Raw genomic sequence first — 13,412 nt, forward strand, 5'->3', positions numbered from 1 at the left:
CACACAATTCTTTTATCAGAGAATGAGACGGGATTTTACTGCGAATATCTTTTTCTCTGTCGTTAGAATAAATGAAACAATGATTCATTAAAATAGTGATTTCACTTTCTGATCGATGAGGTTTCAAAATGCTGTCCACCATTTGGTAGATCTGGAAAGAATACGTCAAAATATATAATCAATTAACTAGATGATTTAATTTTGCTTTATTTTGCTTTATTTTTGTCTTCAAGTCACTATACATAAATACATCATACACAAACAACAAAGGCTTGAACATTAATAATACACTGAGAATTGTATATATAAGGCTTATGGACTTATAAATACATATGCGCACACACACACATACATATGCTTATGTATATGTGCGTGTATACATGCACATATACCTATACATATATATAATATGTGTGTGTCTGTGGGTATATGTATGTATGTGTGTATGTACGTACGTACGTACCTACGAACGTATGTATGTACGTTTGTATGTACACAGGGTTTTCAGGCAAAACTTGACAAATTTGTATAAAAGCAAAAAGAAAACACAATATCCAGGCCAGAAATAAAAAAAATATTTTCAAAACATCCGAAGCTATGAAGCTGATTATGGCTAGGAGATTATAGTTTACTCAAAGTAACCGTCCTTAGCTTCCACTGCAGCCTCAAGATGACTCCGGAACTTGGCGCATGCGTTCCTCACTGTGTCACTGGGAAAATCTGAGAACACCTCTTAGATCTGGGATATTAGTTCGGCATTGATGTTTCAGGAAAAGTGATTGGTGTCTTTTTTTTAACCGCACCCTTCACAGTAACTAATCCATGGGATTACAATAGAGGAAGTTAGACGGTCAGAAATTTGGGCTGTTGAAGCCGTAGAAATTCTCCGACAACCACTTCTGACTTTTACCAGAGGAGTGCCGTAGAAATTCTCCGACAACCACTTCTGACTTTTATCAGAGGTGTGCCAAGGACACGAATCCTGCTCCTACACCTATGGCCATCCAGCAGCAACCCTTTCCAACCAGAGATTCATCACAGTCTCCAGTAATTTCACATAAATATCTGAATTGTTCAAAGGTGTGAAGGCGTGCGAAAGTTGTTAGAATGCTTATGTCTCCTCCTCTTGGTCACGTCTTTTTTTTTTCTCAACTTTTTTCTCAACTACAAATTAAATCTTAATGCTCTCCAACGCCATCGTCTGTCACCAAGACATTAAGCTGTTCCAGAAAAAAAAAAGAAACGTAAACATTCGTCAAATTTTAGCACGAACACCCTATAATTATGTATTTATGTCTGTGAGTTGGTATGAGAGGACAGATTTGGGATCTATCTCAGGTTCTGAGATCATAGATTTGAAAACAAAAATCTTGTTAATAGTGGGTTAACAGTTGATAATGCTTTCTCACAGTTACACAAGCTTTCAAATTCTTGAGTAGTGATCAGTCAGCTGAATCGAAGCTTTACGTGTCTGATATTTTATTTTGCTGGTACAAGTTGACCTTGGTGAAATGGACGGCAAACATGACGTTTTAACGATTCTGCCACCAAAAATACAAGGATGAAGACTCGAACAATACTTATATATCACTATGTATATAGGTATTAAATTGCAAACATCGTGTATTCATTCAGGAGGAAATAATTTGATCGAAAATGAAAATATATATTTACGAATACGCGTATGCAACTTTATGCGAAGGTTTGATCTACAAAACAAGAAACACATACACATAGATTTGTGTGTGTATGTGTATGTGTGTGTGTGTACGAATTTATTTAAACAAACACATTTCTAATTCTCCTTTATCTCTTACGTGCTCTCTCTCCCTCTCCCTTTATCAATCTATCTTTCGCTATATATGTGTGCGTGTGTATATATATATATATATGTATGTATATATATATATATATGTATATATATATATATATATATATATATATATATATATATATATACAATATACATACATACATACATACATATATATACATACATACATATACATACATACATACATACATACATACATACATACATACATATATATATATATATATATATATATATATATATATATATATATATATATATATATATATATATATATATATATATATATATATATATGAAGGGATCCCAAGTTAACTTTTTTCTTCCGGCTTCATCACTCATTTAAAATTATATCTCCGGCGAGTTAACATGGGGTCCCTTGACGACAATGTGACATTCATACAACTAAGGAATCTTCGGTTTAACAAGCAACTGAGTGCTTCTTATTGAGTAACAATTAATTCCGAGGATTTGCTAGCTAGGAAACATATACAACCTGGAATTTACCTGCTCCATTCCTTCAATTTGGATTTTTTTTTAGTCATAGCAACTCTAGTTGCTAACCGTAAACTATAAAATATTTTGTTTCAGCTTATCGAACTTCGATATGGGAAACGCCTACAACAGTCTGCGTCAATAAACTATTATTGTTCCTGAAAGTTGTTTTTTTATAACTACTACGGATTGCTGGACTCTTACTAACTACAGCGAGATCCTTGTATCTTACAATTATATTTCACTAAATACATACATACATATATATATAATATATATATATATACATGTACATACATATATATATACATATATATATATATAATATAATATATATATATATATAATATATATATATATATATATATATATATATATATAGATATATATATATATATATTATATATATATATATATATATATATATATATATATTCTTTCAACTGCCTATACGTTTGCAGAATTTCAGTAAACAAGTAACACATTCAAGAATATATAACACGCACTACACCTTAGGGTACTCAGTACTTGTAACTTTATGCTTTCTTCATGCAAACAATATACAAAATCATATGCATACATGTGTGTGGGCGTGTGTATGAGCGTATGTACGTTTACGTATGTATGTATGTATGTATGTGTGTGTATGTATGTATGTATGTATGTATGTATGTGTGTGTGTGTGTGTGTGTGTGTGTGTGTGTGTGTGTGTGTATTGTATCGATTTTGATTACTCTCAGAACAAGTAAACTAAATTCTATAGAAAGGGCTCATTTTAGCGTAGCAAAGCGATACATATATAATATAAAACATGCATATATATAGACATATGAGTGCCTGTACCTGTGTGTACGGGTATAGTAGTAGTGCTAGTGTTTATGGTAGAAACGAGTGTATTGAAATCCACCCCTTCCCCCGCTCCCGCAGTCTTGCATGCTCCCCCTCTTTCTCTCCCTCTTTCTCTTTCTCTCTCACCTCCTCTCTCTTTCTCTCTCTTCCTTCCTTTACTATTCTTTAATAATATTTCCTGTTTACTCTTTCTTTCACTCTGATTATGTGCGAGTATATATGTGAGAGCATAATTCATTAAAAATTTTAAACGGCTGTTGATGATATATTCATTATATCTCCATTTGCCTTTTTTATATTTTCTTCTGATTCTTTATTCCTAAGTATCCATCTTCTAACATTCTTGTTCTCTTTTATGTTACCACATTTTCTATTAGTAATGTTTTTGAAAGAAAATGCTTTGAAAGCACAGAAATATAGTTTTCTTTCAAGAGTAATAACATTTGTTAAAGATTTTCTGTAGTCTGAGTAAATATTTTCACTTATTGCGCCGACAATAGCATCCTTTATGGCATTCAGAAAACAAGTAGCGTACACACGCACACACATGTATATGTGTGTATGCATATATACGTGCGTAAACACACACACGTTGTGTGTTTGTACATATATCTTATTTAGAAATTTCAAATAATCGCTGATAAAAGGCTGCTTGTCTCACTCGAGTGACCCTTTAAGATGAATGGAAACTTAGAGCTGTTGATGCTTCTACAAAACAATAGAAACTTATTAAGAATCGTGGGCTTTCAAGTGTTGCTAAAGTAAAACGGAAATATTTAAAAACTGATGGGGAAATAGACAACTTGAAGGGGCCGGGAAAAAGTTTGTAAATTTAGGAATGCAACAGCTGTGAGAGTCATATATAAATAATATAACAAAATAAGATAGAAAAAAAAAGAGACGTAAAGCTCAAAGTTAGAGTGAAATACAATGCTGCATTAATAATTCTTAACTGGCGGCACATTGTTTTACCGACCCCTGTGGGAATAAAGACGAAATTGAACTTGCTATGTAAAGAGCCGAAAGAATAACCGTAACGTATTTTTTCCGACGTCTTAACGATTCTGCCAGTTTGAGGATAATAATAATTATAAAAGAAAAGGAGATTAATAGTCACGCTTAAGGGAACACGTGTCTTTCTGTTAGAATCTTTTGAAATCCTTAACCACCAGATATATTTTCTCTGGCTCTAATTCTGATTCGAGTCATTTGGCAGTAACTCTAGTTGAATAGAACTCTTCGAATACACATCCAAGCACACACACGCGCACACACAAATGCATACAGATACTAGCACTCATACTCATAAACATATATGAGTGCATGTAAGGAGGCATTCTCTGTTCATAGACAGATATAGATACTTATATACATATATAACAATTGTTTGTAATTGTAATCTTCTAGATGAACTTATAATTATGACATCACGTGAACGGTTCCTTATCGAAAACAAAATATTTCGAATGTTGCAAAGATTGCATGTAATAAAATCGACTAAGATAAAATAGATATCGTTCTAATAATAAAAATAACTAAATTCTGCAGTTTTCGTGCTATAAATTATATGTGTTATTATAAGTGCTATTCAAATTCTCAAATGTTGTTTGTTGATATGGGAGGAAATGTTTCTTTTTTCTACAGGGCTATTGGGCTGCTACAACAAAGATAGAATGTTAACGTCATGTTAAGCATATAGATTAAATGCTAGGCGCTTAACCTGATGTTAGGTTGAAAAGAATTGATGAAGGGTCTTTCCATCTTTCCCGGGCCATAGCTCATAGGGCCGGTTTCCTAGATCTTGTGGCGGGTATATTCCTTCCGCACTACATAAGACACTGGTCCGTCGCAAGATTAGTCATTTTTGTCAGCTAAGTGGACTAGATCAACGTGAAGTGTTTTGCGCAAAAGCACCACACATCATTCGGACTAGGAATCAAAAGTACAATTTTACAATTATGAGTGCAACTCCCTAACCACTAAACCACGCGTCACCACGGTGTATACACTGCTGAAATCAGTTTTTTTCATGAAAACAATGTATCTACTACAGCATATATTTGTAATGTTAATTGTTACTTAACTTGGTACATATATAGTTGGAATTGATAAGCAAAACAAACAAAACAAAATACGAAGACGAGTGTGTAAGCAACAAACAGATGTATAAGTTTAACGCTCGGGAAGTGGGAAAGTCTTTTACGTTTCGAAACTAAGCTCTTCAACAGAAAGGAACACAGAAATAAACAGGGAGAGAAAATAAAAAAGGTTTAGTGGCTAGCGATCAATCATGGCGAATGCCGATATATATATATATGGAGCTAATCAGCGACAGCTTTAGTCTTATATTTATAAGACTGCCATATTAGTATGGCGATAACTATTAATTTCCAGTAACGCTGTCGTAATCTCCTTTAGAGAGACTTAGTAATTTTAATATTTCTATATATATATATATATATATAATATATATATATATATATATATATGAAGGCGGCGAGATGGCAGAAACGTTAGCACGCAGGGCTAAATGCGTAGCCGTATTTCGTCTGCCGTTACGTGTTCTGAATTCTAATTCCGCCGAGGTCGACTTTGCCTTTCATACTTTCGGGGTCGATAAATTAAGTACCAGTTACGCAATGGGGTCAATGTAATCGACTTAATCCGTTTGTCTGTCCTTGCTTGGCCCTTCTGTGTTTAGCCCCTTGTGGGTAGTAAAGAAATATATATATATATATATTTTGTACTGCCCTGACTGGATATATAGACACCTGAATCAAAGAACCCCGAACACGTGTCTTTGTATCTATTCAGCATTCAGAGAAAAGTTTTTTAATCATTTATACTTGTTTCATATTGATAAATGCGTTTTCTTTGTAACTTTAGCGGCGGCCTCGATACGTTCTTTCAGCGTGAGGAGAAACATATTTAACTTGTTTTCTTGGAATTCAATTCCGTAGCAGCATTAGTCTTGATAGCACGTCAAAGAGAGCTTTTGAGATTTAAGAGATAAGACATAAACAAATAAGTGCAATATAGCAGAAACTATATAATGAAGTAATTTAATAAAAGCAATATTACTCCAGGTAAAATAACACTGAACTATGTAGCTCTGAAATATATTTTATTTCTTTAGTACGATCTCTTACATTATTATTAATTGAGTACAACAAAAATTAACAGAAATACGTTTTGCTATTGCTATTGCTGCTTCAGGTGCCAGTCTTCAAAATGGCGATTTTTTTTGTCATACTTTGTTTATTTCCACCAATGTAATTTACGACGTTGTATAGTGTTAGTTGCCGAAAGAATAACGGAGAAATATGCTCAGTGCAAAGTTGATTTGTTCAATGATAACTGTTCAACAATAAACTAATAAGTTCCTAATTCAGTAATTCACTTTATTGAGAAGCTTTTCAAGCTGTTACTGTAACAGAAGTATTGAATATAAAATCCGCTGTGGTGGCAGTGGTTTCAAGATGTGGCCGTATTAAGGATACAGTAGTTATAAACTACTGTACAATAGTAAAATTTTTGTAAACTGTGGTTGTAACATAGCAACAACTGTCCGTATGTCTGAGTAAATTTACTAGATGCAAACAGCACTATGTTAGTAACCGATATATCTTCTACCATCTAGCAATAATATATCGGAGGTGTTTAGTAACGATCCTTTCAGTTCTGAGATCTAATATGGCCGTCGTCAAATTTGCCGTTAAAAAAATGTTATTCTTGCAAGACAACCATCTACCCGCCCACTAATACGCTACAAATGAACTATGAAAGTTATAAATTTGATCGCAAGAGTGGAAATTCTTAACTTTAAGACTCCGACTGTTTCATTGTTTTTACATGTTCGATATCCTTCCACTAGATCACCAGGCACTTATAACAAGGAGTAATTATAATACAACTAATAATATAAAGTATTATCGTGGCTTTAATCTTCTTTACAAAAACAATTGTGTTTGTGAACTCATGTGAGAAATGTTTATAATATCACAGTGATATTATTCCCCAATGAGCATGCTTAGTAGTAAATGGAAATGTAAAGCAATGTAATTCTCATAAAAGATACCATACACTATAGGGTCAAATAAATCTTATTGAGACAAGTGAAACAAACAAACAAACAAAAAAAAAGACTGTTATATAACAATTGGTCAGCACAAGTTGTTGGTTACATGTTTTCAACGGGTGGATCACATGTTCTGACAGTATTTTAGTAGGAATAACAAGTCTGCAACTTGATATTCTCTGCAAATCATAATATTGTTTGAAAAGCGTATGTGAAGCTATGTGTGTATCTTTTGCCGTTGTATCTCACATTGAGTCACTATGAAATTAAAGTTAATTTCTTGCACTGATCCACAATTGCATTCATATTTTGTGCAGGGGTGTGTCATGTATCTTTTGAGAGTTATAGCTGAATACTGAATACTGAATTTCAGAATTTCAGCGTAGTTTTCATTTCACTTCGCAACAAATTCCTACGTGTTCATTATGACTAACATATCGTCCAAAAAACAGCACGCCGTATGCAAATTGTTTCTGATTCAGGATCATTTATTTCTAATTGCGAAAAGTTTGAACATTACAACCGGTGGCTATTCCTTTTATTTTTCCTATATCTAGAGAACAGTGTTCTTTGCTTGTACAAATTACTTATAACAGCTAGATTATGTTACTGGTATAATAGGTGATACTATAAAATGTTTGTATAGGTTGTTTGATATAGTTTCTATTGATTCAACCGCTGAATTACCGGTAGACAAAAATTTATATTTATCATATACTTTATTATCTACTTTTAGGAACACTCTGCTGTACATTAGTTTATAATGTAGTTCTATTGTATATCAATCTAAACTGAATATTGTGTGTCTAAGAGGGCGTTTGATTGCTTACTTTTACAGTATTAGAAATATATGCAGGGGAAAATCTGTCAAGGTTTTGAATTGGAGGCAGTCCTATTTTGCGGTGAACGTGAAAAATTAGTCTAGTAGGATTAATTTTTACTTGAGTGACGATTATATTTGAGAATCCTTGTTAATTTGCTGTGTTCACTGAATAAAGTGTCGATTTTTGCAGTCTATTTGTCTTTATCAATCCAACTTCACTTGTCAATGTACATTTTGTGGTGATATCATTATTTATTAAAATATACATAATATTTTGTAACTGTGTGTTAAGTATTCTTGAAGTTAATTCTTGGAGTTTATGGTCTATGCTTATGCTCTTTTTTTCTCGACACTGGCAAACTAGCTTCAATTCCATGTTTTATGATTTTGGTCATATTTAAGTTATAATGGAAGGCAGTGACAAGATTAAAGAACGTAATTTGAAATGCATGGGAAGATCTAATTTATCTTCTTACGTAGTTAGAATGATTTTTCCCTTTGCAAAGTTAGCTTTATTTATATTGCTCTGTCAAATGCGTCGTAAAATACAAGTTCATATATTGTAAAGAGCTGGATATATATTTTTTAAATGCATTTCTTGCTGACATATCGATGTCTTTCTTTAAGTGTAAAATTTCTGCTGCAATTTTCCTGTAATCTACGTTGATATCTGTATTTATCATTCAAACAAGTTCTTCCGGAATTTTGTTTTACACCTTACATTATTTTATATTTGAGTAAAGCAAAGTTGAATTAAAGCCCAAATAAACAGCAAGGGGCTTATTCGAAAAATATATTTGATAAAATCCGTATATTCAGAAGATACAGGCACGCTCACTCACACACATATACACTCAAGTAGAGATAGATAGATAGATAGATAGATAGATAGATAGATAGATAGATAGATACATACATACATACATACATACATACATACATACATACATACATGCATACATACATACATACATACAGACATACATACATACATACATACATACATACATATTTATTACAACTTAAAATGTTACAAGTAAAGGTAACAATAAGTTCGAAGCTGTGTCTGTTAGCCTTCCTCGGAGTGTACTACATTACATAGTCTTTGGTCAGTTATATTTATTTTGTAGGTAGAGTTATAGGAAATAATGATTAGGCGTGATGTATGTAGATTCGAGAAGTATGTGTATTGTAAAGGAGGAAGAAGAAGATAAGCCGAATGTTTGTAGATAAGCCGAGTGTTGTTGATAGAACGTTATTGTGGAGATTCTGTTTGTAGTGAGAGCTGTGTTGTTTAGAGTTCAGTCAACTGTTGAAATAACTGTGTAGAAAATTTATATAAAAACTTACAGCAACCAAGTCTTAAGATTTTCTTCGCAAAAATTACAGTTTAAATTTTCTAACTAGGAATCAAATAATATATTAACAATCCAACCTCAGTTAAGCATATGCAGGGAAACCGCGACTAATTCATCTTTTTGTGAACCCTAGAACACATCCCAAATCCATCAAATTACGTTGCAAAGAATTTCATTACACACATATAATACATCCAAACTGGTAACTCCTGAGTACGCAGTTATTTACAATCTTAACTGAAAGTTAATATGTATATATGCACACACACACAAAAAAAAAGTGTTTTTTTTCCATTATACGTGCAGATCGCAAGAAGAAGGTTTGAACTGGAAAAATATCATCTGTAGAATAGCATGAAAATCTACAACGGTAATCAAAGAGCTACAGAGAAAAACTAAAATAGATAAATGGCATTAAAAAAATGGCATGTTTGATCTTGATTATATTGGTACCACCTAAAAAACATTGAAACTTTATTCTCTCTCAACGCTATCGTGACCGCTATATCATTTCCACAATATAGAGAATATACTACCAGCAGTATCCAGACGACCTTAACATCAGATTAGGATTTCATCCAAGCCGAGTCAAGTGCCTTTACGCAATTCAGGCACAGAACACATACAGTCACTGCAGCACAATTTCTTTTCCTCAACAGGCTTTGTTTTATTTAACACTAGCAGAGATACTCGGCATTGCCCGTGTTACATGCAATTGAAGAATTAGACTTTTCTGTTATATTTTCTGTAATGAACTGGAATATCTATGTTTCGAATTTCATAAAAATTGCAGATGAGGGTCATTTCCCTCTTTACACACCCTAAAGAAATTGTAATCTTGCCACATGTAACCCATACTACTGATTTTTATGTGCATATTCCAAAATTCCAGTCTTATTGAACCTGTTGAAGGGATTTTGCTCCTGAAAAATGAGAGTGAAGGCCCTTGTTGGGGGTGAGTGTCTTAATGTCAAGCAGAGAAGTTGAAGTGTTGAGAATCTTTTTAACTTGAGTCTTATATCTATTGTTTGAATTTCTTTGAACTAGGAAATATATGTTCACTGGGTTTGTAAAAGAGAGCAAAGCTACAGGAAACCAAAAGACGAATGATCACAATAAGCAGTCAGCTACCCTAACCTAGTCGTTACCACTCCCAATGTCAAGTTTTAGGAATTCACACAGACAGACAGACACACACATACACACACACACATTCTCAGTTTTATATATATAGATTATCACAAAACAAATCAAAGAAAAGCATCCAAAGAAACCGGGACAAATGTCTTCAAGGGATACCAAATAAATCATCTATACCTGGATATATCTCAGTCAACAATATCTCCCTACTTGAATGGACCATGATACCACAAAACCTCACATAAAATGACTTAACAGATCCTATTAGGTAGTGGTGTTAAGTTAGTCGTTGCTTGGGCCAATCTTTGTCCGAAACATATCTAAGTTACATGTGTCACATTCATTGCTCAATACAATCATGCAATGAATGTGTCAAATACCTTTTCGCTGTTTTGCCGAATTTATTTGGCTGGAATCGAAAAGCAATGCAGAGTTGTTTCTCGATATTGCGTTTTTTTAATACTGTCAATTAATCGTTCTCTCCATAAACTTTCTGTGTGTATAAGCTTGTGTACGTTTGAAGCAGCATACACATATAAAAGGACCTTGAATGATTTCTTTTCGTAAATATATATATAGTAATTTTGAACGAAAAATTTGTACTCATATGTTTCTTCAAATAAGAACTTACTCAATCCAACATATACTAATTTTATATATAAGGCGGTGCAGGACTTAATAGATATAAACTCTTCAAATGACAGGCGCAAATAATTTGAAATATTGTTCAAATCATTCAGTTGGTCATATATACGTACGGCTGTTGACAAAGTCAATAAGAAAGAGAAGTGATTAACTGCTTCTAAGGGTATAACTGCTTTAACTTGATTATAAACTGGTATATGTGCATTTCACCACTGGAGCACATAGTTATCTTTGTAAATGTTAAAGCTATAAACTTGTTTCACAAGTCGGTAAGCAAACTACTTCTTAAACTATGCAAATCTATCTTATAATTCTTAACATGTAAGTATATATTTGTTATAGTCAAAACTCCAATGATGATCACTAAATCTTCCTTAGAAACCATCTTCATTCTTTGAGGGATTAATTCACAGAATATATAATATATCTTTAGATAGCACAATCCTTTTGTCTCAGACTTAGTGGACTTGAATTAGATGCCCGACTCAATCACTTGTTCACAAACGAAGATAAACAAAGTGTATTCATGCGAATAGTCAACCGGATGCTTCGACTTAGCATTAAATCTATAAAAAAATTTATAAACCTAATTTGGTGCTGTTTGTTTATATTGGTTTAATGCAACTGAACATTTATAATTTGATGAAAGGAATTCTTTCTTAATCATCATGAATATTTGTTCAAAGTATATGCTGACATTCAGCTAATCATATAAGATACCATGAATGGAAATATTGCACACACTTTGAGCACATCATGTTATAGATAAAGCTGCGTTAATCGGTTATCTTTGTGCAAGAGAAAGTGCCAGTGCTTTCATTACAGAGTTGATACTACTTCTACTTTTAAGTACTTTAGCAATTTATAACAGGATACAACTTTTAAATACTACACAATTTTTCAGATATTTGAGATACTATTTCATTTATTTCTTATTTTCAAAGTTATATTTCCAAGTTGGAAAATTAACAGAACTCTACTCCTGATCACCTGATCTCGCATACAATCTACACCAATAAATCTCTAGTAAAGGATGTTATGCATCACTATTTCTTATTTCCCCTGCTAAGATGAAAAGTCGATTGAAGCTGACAGTGGAAATAAACCATCGAATTCATTGTCAAACAGTATTTACTTTCGATGCTCTTAGTTTTGAGTTTCATTCTTTATTGTAAGTTCAACAAAATGTGTAGTGACTATATTTTATATAGCTGCATATATTCAGTCAAATATACTCAAGCCAAGCAATATTCTCTTGCAACAATCTATAATCATAAATGTGCTTTACAGCTTCTAACAAAGTTGCAATTCCGCTAAAATACAGTATTTTCTATCTTTTAAGTTATTTTCAATTCACGGCGTTTTCATTTGCATCATTTTATTTGTAGTTATAAGAATGTTTTATACATTTTAAATTTAGCAAATTTACTCAGTTATATCTTAAATAAATACTATTTATTAGAAAGAGAATCAGAGAAGAGACACTTAAACAACAAGAAAATTAATAAAGTATATTCCAATGCAATCTTATAAATAAAATAAAAATAAAATAAAAGACCAAAAGACAATCATATACAATAATGTGGTGATAGCACAATGGATTGTATATGGGAAAGAAAGAAAGAATGAAAGAAAGAAAGAAAGAAAGAAAGAAAGAAAGAAAAAAAGAAAGAAAGTAGTCTACGGAGATGCAAGAGTTAAGTGGCGGTGAAGCTGGAAACCCGTCGAATAACAGAGTTCATCTTCCCATTTATCCCTTTCGTTTTCTATACTATTCGTCCGAAAATAATCCACTCTTATAGACGTGCTGTGTTCAAAAACAATATAAATCGGATTTGGTCAAAAATCGTATATTGTAAAGCAGCGGCTGGTAAGAATATTAGATGAACTTCTGCATCTCTTGGACATTTTCAATAACATATGCTCAAAGCCTAGCATTTTCTTAGACGAAATTAGGCGCACCTTCTTAGGAAAACAGTGAAAAAATAATTACTAGTGTTACTAATACGCGTCCGGCTGTGTAAATAACACATCAGTAAATCATTCAAAATCATTTAAAATAACATGTTAATATCTCATCCTGAGATCATATTTCATATGGATATGGTATGTTTAAAAATACATGTATAACGTTAATGATTTAAATGTGACTTCCTAAATCACTTACTATATATATAGTAAGGCGTTGTC

General features: G+C 32.6%; 1 protein-coding gene across 7 annotated transcripts in view; it reads left to right on the top strand.

Moving 5' to 3' along the window:
• LOC115212036 (sex peptide receptor-like) overlaps positions 1-13,412 on the top strand; it is a 767,681-nt gene that overhangs the window by 740,374 nt on the left and 13,895 nt on the right. The window contains exon 1 of one of the 7 annotated variants that reach the window (XM_036503442.1): positions 8,118-8,128. The exons of the other annotated variants lie outside the window; for them this stretch is intronic. The gene's annotated coding sequence lies outside the window, so the exon portion shown is untranslated. Of the gene's footprint in view, positions 1-8,117; positions 8,129-13,412 lie in introns of those variants that run through there. 7 annotated transcript variants of the gene reach the window in all.

This window comes from Octopus sinensis, linkage group LG5 (assembly GCF_006345805.1).
Source record: "Octopus sinensis linkage group LG5, ASM634580v1, whole genome shotgun sequence".
Taxonomy (NCBI): domain Eukaryota; kingdom Metazoa; phylum Mollusca; class Cephalopoda; order Octopoda; family Octopodidae; genus Octopus; species Octopus sinensis.